Here is a 15,088-nt window from a genome sequence, read left to right as displayed (position 1 = left end):
AACTTAGACCCCGAGGCAAAGGGGAAATACTTTTACAGGGGTCTCTGAGGGTGTAGCTCAGTAGGTCACTTGCCTCACAGGCTCAAGGCCCTGGGTTCAATCCCCAGAACCCACGTACACACAAAAAGTGAACTTGGAATATTGTTTAAAATGATGGATCAGGTACACACAAGGACTTCAATATGACCTCTCAAAGGAGCTCAATTTGAGATCAGACTGAACAAAAGACCACCTGGACCATTGACTCAGTGTCTGAAACCCTCTGTGAGCATGGGAAGCACTGCTGGCAAGACACCAGAGGGCCAAAGCACTTGTGCCCCCTGCAGGGGTGTCTCTTGTCTACCGCCAAAGACTGTTCCCCTCCTGGGGCAGCTGAGAGCAAGCTGGGCCTTGGAGCAAGGACTAGTGCTTTAGATATAGACTATGCAAGCAAGGGGCAATGTCTTTAATAAAACTAAAATTAAAAAGTCACATTGAAAAAATTTTAAAAAGAAGAAAATAAGGTCAAGTAGAGGAAGCCCATTTTCACAGGAAAAAATCCCCCAGTGAAAAGCATCAGAATAGATACCAAGAAAAATACCAACAAAAACAGTGTGCTCCCACTATGTATCTACTCAACATGCAAAAGTTAGAAAGCTAGATAATACAATCCTGGCCACAGGTAGAGCTATGCAGAGGAGCCACCTGGCAGTGCTTAGTCAAAGAAGTAAACATGCACACTTTGACCTAGAAATTCCACCTGTGTGTAAACCAGGCGGTGCTTAAGCAGTTTCACAAGGGGACATGCACAGGGAAATTTATCCTCAGGTTCTTATAGAGTTGTCTGTGCTTACAGGGAGTTGATGGTTGTCAAGATGCCCACAGCTGCGAAAGTCAAAAGCTAAAAAAATAATAGATGCCAACCTGGATATATTAATAGAAATCAATGAAAAACAATAGGTTGACACATGACAGTAAAATCCCTGAGTTCAAGTTCTTGCTAACCTACCTACCAACAATCATGCTTGGTCAAGACACTGACATACTTCAAGGCAAAAAAAGGGAGAAAATATAATGTCGTTATTAGATTTCTTAAATGCAAAAAAGGAAATGGTAATATTTACCCAGCCATGACCTGTTATGCATAATATGTGAGATTATTGTGGACATGTTTGTGAATGATTATCTACTCAGATACGTTCCGTGACTCACCAAATGCAAAGGTCCATGAAGAATTACCGTCTCCATGAATTCATCATCAAAAGCCTTGAGTCAATAGGGGCTTCACAAAACGGCTTCCTGGCCAACTTGATGAGTGCGTCCTCAGACAATGCTTCCACCTGAAAGATGTCACCAACTTGTTCTCATTCACATCTCCACAGTGCCACAAAAAAGAAACAAAGTCTGATACTCTATTGAGTGAATCCTCAAGTGGACCAAACACCATACTTCCTTCCATATTTTAAAATTAACAAATGTAACTTCAACTCAATAACTTGCATTAGGCAACATGCAACCCTAACCTCTTACACGTACTCTTTTACACACTCACGTGTCCTAGGTTCTGATCTAACTGTCCATTGAGCAGTCAGAACACGTGCTACTTCACATTCCTTACAGGCGACCAACCCATTCACTGCTAAGCTGAAGACAAATCCCTGGTCACAGGAGAATGGAAGCATATCTCCCACAACAAAATGCATCAGGAAACATTGGGATTTTCAATAAAAACTCTGGGGACACCCTTTTGAAAATCACTTAACCCCTGAAAAGGCGCCTGCCATTCTCCTTGCTGTGGGGGGCGGCGTATTTGAGTCAATTTTTAAATAACTTTTCACAGTTGAGAACATCACTGCACACACCAAAATAACAACAATAATAATAATTATTATTATTATTATAAAAAAAAATCACTGCAGAAGGGCGTGGAGTAGGGAAGCAGCTCAGGAGAGCACACCCGGGAAGCAGAGAGAGAGCTCCCTTCACCAGGACAGAGTAGCAACCCCAGGGGCCTTCCCTAGAGACCCACCACCTCCAGCCACACCCTACTGCCTACAGTTACCACCCAGTTAGTCCCCACCAGGGGTTCAATGCACTAATTAGGTCAAGGCTCTCCTAACTAGCACTGTCTCACAAGGGAACTTTTGAGGGACACTAACAAACCATCACATCTGTGAGCTGCAAACATCTGTACCCTCACCCTTTCTCATAGGACATTTTCCCCAGCCATCAGCCCTCAGGCCTTCTGTAGTTTCACGGATTGGAAATCTCACTTTTAAATGGTGCTTCCAACTGAACACACTGCTCTACAGGGAGCCAGGTATTTCTGGTCCTATATACACTGGACAGAGAGATGTTGAGGTCCTACTAGGTGTCAGATACTGTTCAACATTCCGGGATACAGCACAGACCTGGCCTTGGCCTCCCAGAGTCTGTCATTTAGCTACTTGTTTATGTGTAGCCTGAGATTAAGGAAGCTTTGAGTGGGGAAGGTAGGGGTGTGTGTGTGTGTGTGTGTGTGTGTGTGTGTGTGTGAAGATTGTCACCATTCACAGATTACATTTAACTAATTAGTGTTGGGAGCATCAAAGGCAAATGAAACAAAATCTCTTCCCCAGGGCAAAAGAGGGGAGATAGGGTGCATACTCAAATTTTAGTAATTTTATAGGTTACTTCTGATACACTGTTATAATTTTCCCCGGGTCTCTAATTCTACCCCTCATAAAAGAAGTCTGTATTTGTTATAGAGGGGTTTTTAAATAATATATAATGGAAAACATCAAAAGATAATGCCTTGCTTAAGAAAACAGCAGGCATACTTAATGACCATTATATAACATTGGGGTTTTTAAAGTCAGCATCCTGTTTTATACACAGCCTACTGCTAAGAATTACACTTCACACCTGGTGTGGTGGTGCAAAAAATATGTGGTTGGCCATTATTTTTCACATCCAATGGACTGTCTTTTTACTGTATTGATGTTATCTTTTTATGAGCAAAACTTCAGTTTTCATGAAGTCCAATATATTTATTTTTTTCTAGTTGCCTGTGCTTTTGGCATTTTATCAAAAAAAAAAAAAAAATCATTGTTAACTCCAGTGTCCTGAATCTACTGCCCTATGTTTTCTTTTGTAGGTGTTGTATTAGGTAAGAGTTCAACTTCATTCTTTTGCATGTGTATGTCCAGTTTTCCCCAAAATGATTTGCTGACAAGACTGTTCTTTTCCTCATTGAATGGTCTTGTGTCCCTTATCAAGAGTCATTTGACCATATACACAAGGGCTTACTTCTGGGCATTCTATTCTGTCCCATTGATCTCTTTCTGTCAACACCACACTGTTTTGATTGTGCTAGCTCTGTAGTAGGTTTTGAAATCAGGGAGTTTGAGTCCTTCTAATTGTTTCTCGTTTTCATAATAGGATTGGCTACTTGGATTCCCTTGATATTCCATAAGAATTTTAGGATGGGTTTTTCTTTTTCTGCAAAAATTGTCATTGGGAGCTGGGATTGTAGCTCAGTGGTAGAGTGATTACCTAGCATGTGAGAGGCACTGGGTTGTATTTTTTTTTCTTCATTATCACATATAAATAAATAAATGTCCATTGACAACTTAAAAAATATTTTTTAAAATTGTCATTGGTGGGCTAGGGTTGTGGCTCAGTGGTAGAGCACTTGCCTAGCATGTGCGAGGCACTGAGTTCAGCACCACATATAAATAAATGAATAAAATAAAGTTCCATCAACATCTAAAATTTTTTTTAAACTGTCATTTGTATTTTTTTAGGGATCAAATTGTAGATTTGGGGTGGTATTGACATCATAATATTAAGTCTTCCAATTCATGAAAATGGGATGCTTCCACAAATTTATATGTTCTTCAATATCTTTCAACAGTGCTTTATCATTATCATTACACTATCATCTTCCACTTCCTTGGTTAATTTCAAAGTGCTATTTTATTTTTTGTTGATGTTATTGAAAATGGTATTATCTTTATAATTTTCTTTTCAGATTAATTAGTAGTAGTACATAGAAATGCAGTGAATTTGTTATGGTTTGGGTACGTGGCATCCCTCAAAAGCTCACATGTGAGATAATGTAGGGGTAAGGTGATTAGATTATGAGAGTTGTAACCTAATCAGTGGATTGAGACACTGAAATGGATTAACTGGGTGGTAACTAAAGGCAGGTGTGGTGTGGCTGGAGGAAGTAGGACTCTGGGGTCATGACTTTGAGGTTTCTGTTTTGTCCCTGGTTAGTGGAGCTCTCTTTGCTTACTGGTGGCCATGCCCTGAGCTGCTCTCCTCTGCCACACCCTTCTGCCATGATGTTCTGCCTCACCCCCCGCCCAGAGCTATGCAGTCGGCCAACCTGGACTGAACCTCTGAAATCCTGAGCCAAAATAAACTTTTCCTCCTCTAAATCGGTCTTGTCAGGTATTTTGGTCACAGTAAGGAAAAGCTAACTAAAACAATTTTGGTGTGTTTTCTCGGGATCCTGCCACTTTGAAACTTCTTTTATTAGTTCTCATAAAACCAACTATGTGTTTGTGTGTACTCTTTAGAGTTTTAGATGATGTGTGATCCTATCATCTTAAAGACCATTTGATTTGTTCTATCCAATTTATGTGCTTTTGTTTTTTTAATTTTTTTTTTTTTTTAGTTCTTGATAGACCTTTATGTATTTATTTATTTTTATATGGTGCTGAGAATCCAACACAGTGCCTCACGCATGCCAGGCAAGTGCGCTACTGCTGAGCTCCAGCCCCAGCACCGTGCCTTTGATCTTTCCCCTTGCCAAATGACTCCATCAGGGACTCCCAGGGCTCTGGGAATTACAAGTGGCCATCCTCATCCTACTCCTCATCTCAGAGGAAAAGCTTTCTGTCTTCAGGGGTGGCTCACAACCAGGCCTCTCCCCTTGGCTCATCAATGGCCACCTTCCTGCCACCTGTTCACAGGGTCATACGCTGTGCTCACACACTCCTGGTGTCTCTTGTGTGACCAATTCCTTCTCCTTATAAAGACTCTAGGCATCCTGGACGAGGGTGGCTCCCCAGTGACCCCACTTTGACGTAGAAGCTTTATCTCCAGATAGCTCCCATTCTGAGGCTCTGGGCTCAAGATTTCAACCTGTGAATCTGGGAGAACAGACTCAGCCCATGAGAGCAGATGGAGGAAAGGGGTGGGAAGAGGGCTTGCCCAAAGCTCCAAGGGGAAACATGATGGCAGAAACCAGATTTTCTCCTGGAAAGAAATCCAGCCACCACAAACGAACGTCAAATTCCTCTTCTCCCATCACCCCCTGGCCCAGACTCTCCCCAGAGGTGGCTCTGGTCATCTGTTTGTTAGGGAGTCACCCGTGGTCCCCTACCTCCCAGAAGAGAGGATCACCTCAGCTACTGTCCCTAAAGCCAAGTGATGGCTGCGGTTTCCACACTGTGTGGATCTGGAGAGATGCACAGTGCCGCTGGACCAGCCTATGTTCAGGGCTCTGTGTCCCACAAGCTGAAACACGTGGTCCAGGGTCTTCTTTCCATCCACAGGTCCTAAGAACTTGCAGGTCCTTATTCACTGTGGCCACAGACTTCCTGCCAATGGCCATTTCATTGTACATGTCTTATAATTTAACACAACATTGAAATGAATTTCCTTCTGGGAGCTTCCCAGGGCATGTACCAAGACCTAAATTTCTGAGTTGTAGGCAGCATAGCATTCGTGCATTTTCATGGATAATGTTAAATGTGCCTCCAAAGTGTATGAAAAAAGCTTATCTTCCTATCCCCTTCCCAGCACATATTATCAACATCCTTAGATTTTGTAAATAAATGAATAAAATAAAATACGTCATTTGAACTTGTGATCATCTGCTTGCCAGCTGTGTTCCAGCGACCTCGGCCCGTGCAAAGTCCTCATCTGTGTTTCTCCTCGAGCCTCCTGTTCTACTGGGTTGCCATTTCCTCCCAATCGGTCCCTCTGTTTTGACAATGTTTGGGGCATATTTCGTTGGAGAGTAGTTTCTAATGTGGATGGTCAATTGAACCATCTTGACAGCTTTGGGTTTTGAGGATTGAAGCCAACCCTCCCCATTTCTAGGCCACAGCCTCTTCTAGATTTCTACCAGTATTCCAGTAAATATTTCTTTTGATTTGGTTGATCTCTGTGTCTGGGTTCTAGACTTAGGTCCTGCACTTGCTAGCAGGGACATTGTGCTTTCTGGTTTGTTGTGTTGGCTTCTTGGGGACACTGTGAGGATCAGGTAGGCAAGGCAGGTAGAGTGGCTGGCCCAGAGCATGGCCCAGAGGGAGCGTTTGATCAACATTATTTGTAAAATGTCCGCAGTCAAATATCACACCCGGCATGAAAGGCCATCATAATAATCATCATTATTAAAATATCAGTCACAATAATTTTTTCTACTTCCATGGTGTAACTGTATTATATTCTCAATGAGTGAGCTCACAGGCAGGTTTCTTTCCATGCCTGCTTCTGTCACTTAGCCTGGAAGCCCCTGAAATAGTTTGCACTTCAGGACTAGAAGCTCTTTTTTTTTTTTCCTCTTTATTTTTTTTAATGATTTTTAAAATTTATTTATTGGAGGCTATTTTACAATACACTTTTAACTGGCCATTGGCCTCCTGATGGTACTCCATGCGTCATTGGAGCCTGGCTTGCATCTGCCAGTCACCATCCTCTGGGATGAGCCAGATGCTCAATCACATCCCGGGGAGTGCAGATGGCTTTGCTAAGTCCTGTCCCTCCTGGGCCTGCAGTGTTGGGTCAGCCCTCACAATGGAAAAGAGGTGTTGATGAGTAGACACACATGTCCTGCTCCCTCCTGGGGTGGGAGGAAAGTTCTGAGGTTTCCAGGCAACCCAAGTGTACTCTGGAAAGCACCATTTATTACCCAGAGGAAGTACCTGCCTCCTCCTTGTTTACAGATTTTTTCAGGAATGTGTGTGATTTCTATCAGATGTTCAGGCTTCTCCTGGAGAGATTCCAAGGTTTTCCTCTTCTAAGCTGATTCTCCAGCTAATGACTCCAACATAATTCTGTCCAGTCAGTCATGCGGCCATTGTTGTGGCAGCCCTCTGGTCACTTGAACCCCTTCATGCAATGATTTTTTTTTTCTAGGAGAAAGATGGAAAGAATATCCAGGACCTGGTGGCCCAGGCAGGGTCCCTTCTCTGGAAGGCAACCTCAGGGTGGGGCTACAATTTCCACGTCTGATCAGTCCTGGCGACTGTGCCTGCTTATTGCTTAGTGGGAAGATGCAGCTTCAGGTCCTGACAGACGATGGCAGACCTGTGGGTTCTGCTTAAGGGGTAGAACCAAGCCCCCCAAATGCCCCATGCCCACCTGTCAGGCCCTCAGAGACTGCTGTGCATTCCAGCCAAAGCCCTCTGCAGCCTGCTCAGGGACCAATGAGCCACTGTTTAGAGTCCAGGACATTCTGGCTAGGGAGAAACCGCACACTGGCCGAGAGATGGCCAGCGATGAGCAGCCCTTTAACGGGTCTCCACGTCTTGGTGTCTTGACACGTATCTTCCACACCAAAGAAATTAGAGTGAGGCTTCCTCCAGAAAAGGTGCAATGTCCAACTGTCGCAGCTTCCAAGTAGAAATGCTGCAGCATGCTTTCAATTGCCAAATGTGTTTGGGGTTTGGCTTTTGGATGCATTCGTGAGATCAACATGTAGATTTCTTGTGTGTGTTTCCTGGGCAAAATAATACAAGCCCCAGAGAGTTTTATCCCATTGCCCAGAGATGGACAAGCACTCTGCTTTTCTAAAAAGCTTTTAGAGGGTGCTTGCAGACAGCCAGATTGGGACTCAGTGACTCATTCTCACCCTCGTTGTGCTGGTGATGGAAGGTTTATGGAAGGTCTTGAGGATGACATGGACATATGTGATCCTCTAGTGCCAGCTCTGCCTTAGTGGGGTGGGGGGTGTTAGCCTCTGTGCACACTGCCATGTTCAGCTCTCCCTGCGGAGCCAGGGCAAGGGGGACTCTCTGCTTTAAGAACCCATGGCTTCCATGCTGAAGGTTCCTGAGACCCAATCTTTTTTTCCTCTTCTGGGGCTTGACCCCACGGCTTCACTGTCTGTGTTCTTTTGTTTGTTTGTTTATTCATTCATTCATTCATTCTGGGGATGGAATCAGGGGGGCTTTACTACTGAGCCACATCCCAGTCCCCATGTTTTATTTTTTATTTTGAGACAGGGCCTCGAGTTTGCTTAGGGACTCACTAAGTTGCGAGACTGGCCTCAAACTTATAGTCCTGCCTCAGCCTCCCAAGTCCCTGGGATTACAGGCGTGCACCCCCACACCTGGAGCCTGTATCCTCTTTATTGCTACTAGGAAGCCCTGGCCATGCACCATCTTGGGAACACATAGGTCATTAGATGTGTGTGGGCAAAGCCCTGCACTTTCCGGAACCATCTCGAATCCCCTGCTCTGCCCCATTCTCCCGGGAGGGGTGGGGGTGACTCTGTTTGGTCCTGAGTAAACGCAGGGCCTGAGAAAGGACACTGCATCTCAGGCACACTCCAGGGCCATTTGTTCCGGCTCCTGCAAGACAACATCCTGTTTTGCTAGAAACTCCATCGACAGAGGCTTGGAACTCCTGTTGTTCATTCTCTGAAGTTCTGCCATTTCTTCTTAGATGGCTCCATCTCCAAATCTTTCAACCCCCTCCCCTGCTCCAGGACTTTGAAGTGGTTTCTTTGGAAGCTTCTGCACAGGGATAAGGACAAGCCATTCCTCACATGATTCTTCAACAGGAGGAAGAGAGGGACCAGAGGGGCCACAGGGAGCAACCTCCTGCTCTGTTCCAGGCAGCCACTTCCAGGCTGGGGCTGCAGCCTGGGGCTGTCAGGACGGCTCTGGCTAGGGGGGAAGCCCTCCCCAAGCCTGGGTCACAGCCTCCCGTGCTCCAGGGCAGCTGGTGAGCACTGGTGGAGAGTGGAGGGGAAGGCTTGCCCCCCAGGAGTCGGGTCTGGACAGCATTCAGGTGGGAAGAGACCACTGGTCACCAAGGGGATGTGAAGCAGGGGTGACCCAGGGCAGCCATGGGATCTCCTCTAAAGACCACTGTGGTCCCAGCAGTACAAAGGGACTGAGTGACATTATTACTCTTCCCTGTTTTAAGGACAGAGGTATGGAAGGGATTCCTGAGAGTCACAGAAAACATGGCTCACAGGTTTCAGTTTGCCATCAAGGAGTGACCTTGGCCGCACTGGTGGCAATTCCCCGGACCCTTGATGAGCCCCTGGCATCCTCCCAGTGAGTCCTCCCAGGCCCAGTCTCAGGGGCAGACAGCTGCCCTAACTGCTCTCCCTGGACCTGAGGATGACATGGGGTTTTGAAATCCTTTTTGTTGCCGCACTGGGCATTGAACCCAGGGCCTTGCACATGCTAGGCAAGTGCTCTACCACGGAGCTCACCCAGCCCTGAGGGTGACAGGTTTGGAGAGCATTGGCTAACTGAGACTTGGTGAGGTAAATCCCCATAGTCCTACAGTCAGCACCTTTCTCTACCAGCTGCGTTTGCAGGGTTAAGATCTTAGCCTGAGTTTTCCCTTATTTCTTTCTCTCTCTCTCTCTCCCCCCCTTGGTATTTTGGTACAAGGGGTTGAACCATGGGGTGCTTTTCCACTGAGCCACATCCCCAGCCCTTTTTAAAATATTTCATTAGAGACAGAGTCTCACTGAGTTGCTCAGAGCATCACTAAATGGCTAAGGTTGGCTTCAAACAGGCCATCCTCCAGCCTTAGCCTCAGCCTCCAGCGTTGCTGGGATTACAGGCATGCACCACTGCCCCCCAGCTCTGCACTATTCTTAATCAGAGAACCTGTGGGGCTATGTTTACTAGGTATGAATTGAGTTGCCCTCCAGAGAAAAGAAAAAGTAACAAAGCACTGCTGTGTGGGCAAATCAGGGATGACCCCAGGACAGGGTCAGCTTTCTCTCCAAGGAAACCCCACTGCCAAAAATGAGCCTCTTGGCCAACGCAGTGGTGCACTCCTGTAATCCCTGCACCTCGGGAGGCTGAGGCAGGAGGATCAAAACTTCAAAACCAGCTTCAGCAATGGCAAGGCACTAAGCAACTCAGCGAGACCCTGACTCTAAATAAAATACAAAATTGGGCTGGGGATGTGGCTCAGTGGTCAAGCACCACTGAGACTAAACACCGGTACCTCCCCCACCCCCCCAAAAAGAGACTCTGTTAAGGACTTCCATGTTGGCTGAGGCAGCTGCCTGCAGTGGGTGTCCTGCAGAATGCAGTCAATCTCCCCAGGCCTGGGCTGTGGGGAGGCTTGGCCTGGTGACCAGGGGTTAGCCCCCAGCTAATGATCACTTGGTATCGTGGTTTGGATGTCAAATGTCCCCATTGCCCATGTGCTAAAGGCTTGGTCACCAGCCTGTGGCCCTTGGGACATAATGGAACCTTTAGGAAGTGGGGCCTAGTGGACGGAATGAGGTCATTAGGGGTGTGACCTTGAGGGGATATTGGGACCCAGCCCAGTCCTACCCCTACCCCCTACCCCCACCCCACTTCCCAGAGGTGAGCAGCCTCCTCTGTCACAAGCTCTAGCTGCCAGGATGTCCTACTGTGCTGCCACAGGCCCAAAGCAACAGGGCTAAAATCCCATGGACTGAGACCTATACAGCCATGAGCCCAAAGAAACCCTGTTTCCTTTTAAGGGGATTCTCTCAGATGCTTTGTCACAGCAACAGAAAGCTGACAGCACCCTTGGTCTGTGCCCTTGCTTTATAGATGGGGATGCTGAGGGCCCACAGGAAGCCGAGCAGCCCCAGTCACATGGTCCTGTAAAAACAACTATTATCCATTCATTCACTGACTACATGGCAGGAGCTGGACTCCAGATCTCAGTGTTTGAAAAAGTTGTGTTTCCTTCCTGCCCCTTAATCCCTCGCTCTCTCTTTGTGTATGCATCCAAGAAGGACCTTCAGGAGATTGCAATGCCACCGAGTCATCCTAGCCAACTTTAGACTTGAACATGAAGTTCATGGGATTGGGCAAAAGGGGAGAGTGGGGAAGGCTTATGGGGGCTAGCAAAGATGGTGAAATCAGATGGACATCATTACCCTAGGTACATATATGACTGCACAAATGGTGCCTCTCTACAACGTGTACAACCAGAAAATTGAAATGTTGCACTCCGTTTTTGGTACGGTGAATTAAAATGCATTCTGCTATCATGTACAACTAAGTAGAACAAATAAAAATAATAATAAAAAAAGAAATAAGAAAAGAAATTTTACTTGTGCAAATTTTTTCTATATACTTCTAAAGGATAAAGACTTACAACAGGTAGCCACAGTACCAACATCACATGCACACTGACTGTTCCTTAGTGTTGCTCACAGCCATCTCATGATTCTAGTGAGTGGCCATGGGTCTGACCAACAGTGGGGGTCTGAACGGAGTCTCACGAGATACACAGGCTCTGAGCACAAGGACCAGGAGAGGGTTCTGGGACATGTGACTGTCTGCCTGTGGTGCCCCGGTGGCTAACACAGAGCTCATCATCATCTACTGAGTGACAACAAGGAAAAAAACTCACCCACATGATGGCCTAACCAATAGCAAAAGCATCAAAGAAAAATCCAAACTATGAAAAGCGAAAGAACTGGCCCAGCCTTTGCCTCTCCCCAGCTCCCAGTTTGGGCTCCTACAACATTTCACGCACTTCTCCCTCCAACTGCCCACAGAACACCTGCATGCACAACCAGCCATGAAGAAAGCCAGAGACCTGCTCACCTGTTCTGAGGCAATCTGGAGACATTACATTTGGATGTATTTACGAAACCCAAGTTTAGACGCATAACATTATCTATATAAATCTCTAATATAATGATATATATACTCAATTTTTAAAATTAAGTATGCTCTATATTTACAAGAGGCAAATGGTTTTGGACACTTGTGGAAAGATTCAAATGCCCAGACAGATGGGGAAAAAATACATTGCTATAGAGTAAAACTATGATATCAATGGAACTTCTGAGTGGAATTTAGATTTTAATGAACCAGGAAAATAAAACCAACAATTTTTCAATTTGTAAATGCTGAATCCCAAGAAATGAGGTTCATCACAAGTTGCAAAAATGCTTCCATTATTTGCTGCCATCAGTTAGGGAAATATATAACCTTCAAAAGGAGGCTTTCTAAGCAAAACACAAGCCAGAAGTGATCTAGGACTGATAAATTTGCTATATTAAGGTTTAAAACTTGTGTGGATTTTAAAACTTTAGTGTGAAAAAAAAATTAAGAACAAAGTCAAAATATCTGATAGACAGAAGGCTCATGTCCTTAACTTACAAGAAGCTTATCCCAATCAAAAAAGAAAATAAACCACCCAATTAAAAAATGGGCAAAACACCCGAACTGACAGATGTCCAAAGTGAAAGCGCAATGGTCAATGAACATGAAAATGGAGTCCGCACTCTCCTAACTTAGAAAGCGCAGGTGAAACTAGGAGAGATGTCTCAGGGACCAGATGACAATCAGTAAAGTCTGAGAATACACAGGGCAAGGATGGGGTGGCACAGAGGGACATAAACTGCTGCAACCTTTGAGGAGGTGATCTGGCAATGTTTGACATTTACACCTAGTGCAGCAGCAATTTCAAGATATTTCAAGCAATTTCAAGACATTTCCCCTATTGCTATACTTGCAAAAGTTCAACAATCTATGTACAAAAAGTTCAGTTTTTTTAAGTAAATGATACAAATTTGCAAACAAAAATATTCAGCAATAGGGAGCAGGTAACAAAAATCAGGTCTGTGCATACGCGGGGACACTAGGCAACCAGTACCGGAACAGAGGGGAATCTGCTGTGCTAACCCAGGATCACTGAGGGCAAAACCAAGCAAGAAGGGCAAGGTGCGAACTCACGGCTGTAACATGATGTCTTGGTGAAGCTTTTTACAAGGTTAAGGGTGATAACTGGACACAAAATTACTGAAAAGATATTTTTGGAAAGAGACAACAGTAACTGCTAATCATGATTTCTTACACCAACGCACTATCATGTGTATTACTTTTGCTTTGAAAGTGTCACTATGAAGCAACTGATGGTTTTTCTGTTCTATTTGAATATATATCACAAACTAGATGTTCACTAGGGAAACTTTAAACAAAAGTCTAAAGAAGAAAATTTAAATGACTGGCAAACCTACTAATCCACATAAACACTTAACAGTGTATAGTGTTCTAAATTTTTCTTAACATACAAATGACTTTAAAAAAATCAACATTACTGACACATTAGTTACTGACACAGTAATTATGTAAGTGATTTTTCACAAGCTAGAGAATAGTACATTGGACAGCTATCCTGTTTTTGTAACTGGGCCAGATTGGACTTGCTCTTCTAATTTTTCACTATTATACACAATACAACGGTGACTTAACCCTTTTAAATACCCACTGTCCTCAGATGTAGGTCTTGGAGCTCTTCTTTTTTTACCCTGAGAAGCCTTGTGGTTTACCACAAGGTTTCTGAGCCCAGACCTCTAGACGCTCAGTGAGGGGGAAAGTAGGCCAGCAGCAGGGCCCCGGGCTCCCAGCGGGGCAGCCAAGCCTCTGCACACCACCACCTCCATGTCCAGAGTCACCCCACTCACCTGCAGCTCCCTGCCCATCCCCCACAGCCACCAGGACACGGACCCATCTCTTCCTTCCCTCTTTGGCTGTCATATTAAATACATTTCTTACCTAAAAGACAAAATGGCTCACCAATAGAATAGCTAAAGAAAACTCTGAGGTAGAGGACGAGGACCTGCTGGCTCAGCCACACAGGCTTGGTGAGGGGCCCAGCACCTCCAGTCTGTAGGCACAGAAGCAAACTCCCCAAATGAAACCTCCCTCCGGAGCATTTCCTCAAGAACAGCATGGAAATAAGACTTTCTCCTCCTATTTCACAAGGTTATTAGGAGAGTTAACTGAGATCACCTTGAAAAGAATTTGTAACTATATACCTCAATATACCCCATCGTAATCAATGTACCACAGGAAAGAAAACACTGTGGGTTGAACTTTGAAATAGTTTAACGCTGACTGTAAGACACATTCCAGGGTCAGAGACACTAAAGTGTCTTAGAAATGGTGAAATACAACATAAGAAGTTACTTGGCCGGACTGGCTCGCTACCTTAAGGATGAGGCTGAAACGAGGATACAAACTTTGGAAATACCTGCTGATTATGAACTTCAGGGAAATCTCCAATTTTTTCGGCCTCTTTTAAAGGCCAGGAACTATAAAAGTATCAACTAAATTGCTTCAAAGCTAGCTGACTCTGGCTCATGGTGGCCCCTTTCTTAGGAAATGGCGTTGAAGGAAAAGGGAGGCTGAGTCCATTCTTGTGGATGATCTAATAGGAAACAACCAACATATGAAAGACTCTTTCAATGGGATCAACTTTCCAGAGCTATGAACTGGGCTGGGTGCAGTGGGGGAGGCTGAGGCAGGAGGAGGGCAAGTTCAAGGACAGCCTGGGTAACTTAGCAAGACCCTTCTCAAAATAAAAAAATAAGAATGGCTGGGGATGTGGCTCAGTGGCAGAGTGCTTGCCCAGCATGCACAAGGCCCTGAGTTCAATACATTGTGTTGGCTGCGGGGAGGGGGGGAATAATACACAATGGGATGCCAACATAAAATGCTTCTAAACATACTTTAAATTCCATGATATAACTGATATTTAAGAAACAATATACATATTCAGAGAGGCTTTGTCACAAATTTGATATATTGATTGTTCACTTTTATTTTTTTTTTTTTTTTAGGGTAATGGGGACTGAACTCACGGACCCTCAAACCACTGAGCCACATCCCCAGCCCTATTTTTTATTTTATTTAGAGACAGGGTCTCACTGAGTTGCTTAGAGCCTCACTTTTGCTGAGGCTGGCTTTGAACTCAAAATCCTCCTGACTCTGCTCCCGGACCCCCTGGGATTACAGGCTGCACCAAGGTGCCCCACAAGGTAACAGTTTTAATCATTCATTTAAATTAAAAAGAGGCAATAAAATTCTATGGAACTTATGATTCACAAGATAAAACTGAAATTTTGTATTATTATTCA

General features: G+C 44.8%; 1 protein-coding gene across 2 annotated transcripts in view; it reads right to left on the bottom strand.

The window, feature by feature from the left end:
- The window catches only part of LOC144249730 (small ribosomal subunit protein uS5m-like), a 36,034-nt gene that overhangs the window by 2,245 nt on the left and 18,701 nt on the right, over positions 1-15,088 (bottom strand). For both annotated transcript variants that reach the window (XM_077791896.1, XM_077791895.1), the window contains exon 10: positions 1,192-1,319. The gene's annotated coding sequence lies outside the window, so the exon portion shown is untranslated. The remainder of the gene's footprint in view (positions 1-1,191; positions 1,320-15,088) is intronic.

The sequence above is a fragment of the Urocitellus parryii genome, chromosome 12 (genome assembly GCF_045843805.1).
Source record: "Urocitellus parryii isolate mUroPar1 chromosome 12, mUroPar1.hap1, whole genome shotgun sequence".
Classification (NCBI taxonomy): Eukaryota; Metazoa; Chordata; class Mammalia; order Rodentia; family Sciuridae; genus Urocitellus; species Urocitellus parryii.
Note: the sequence above shows the minus strand (reverse complement) of the source record. Positions and strands in the feature narration are given on the sequence as shown.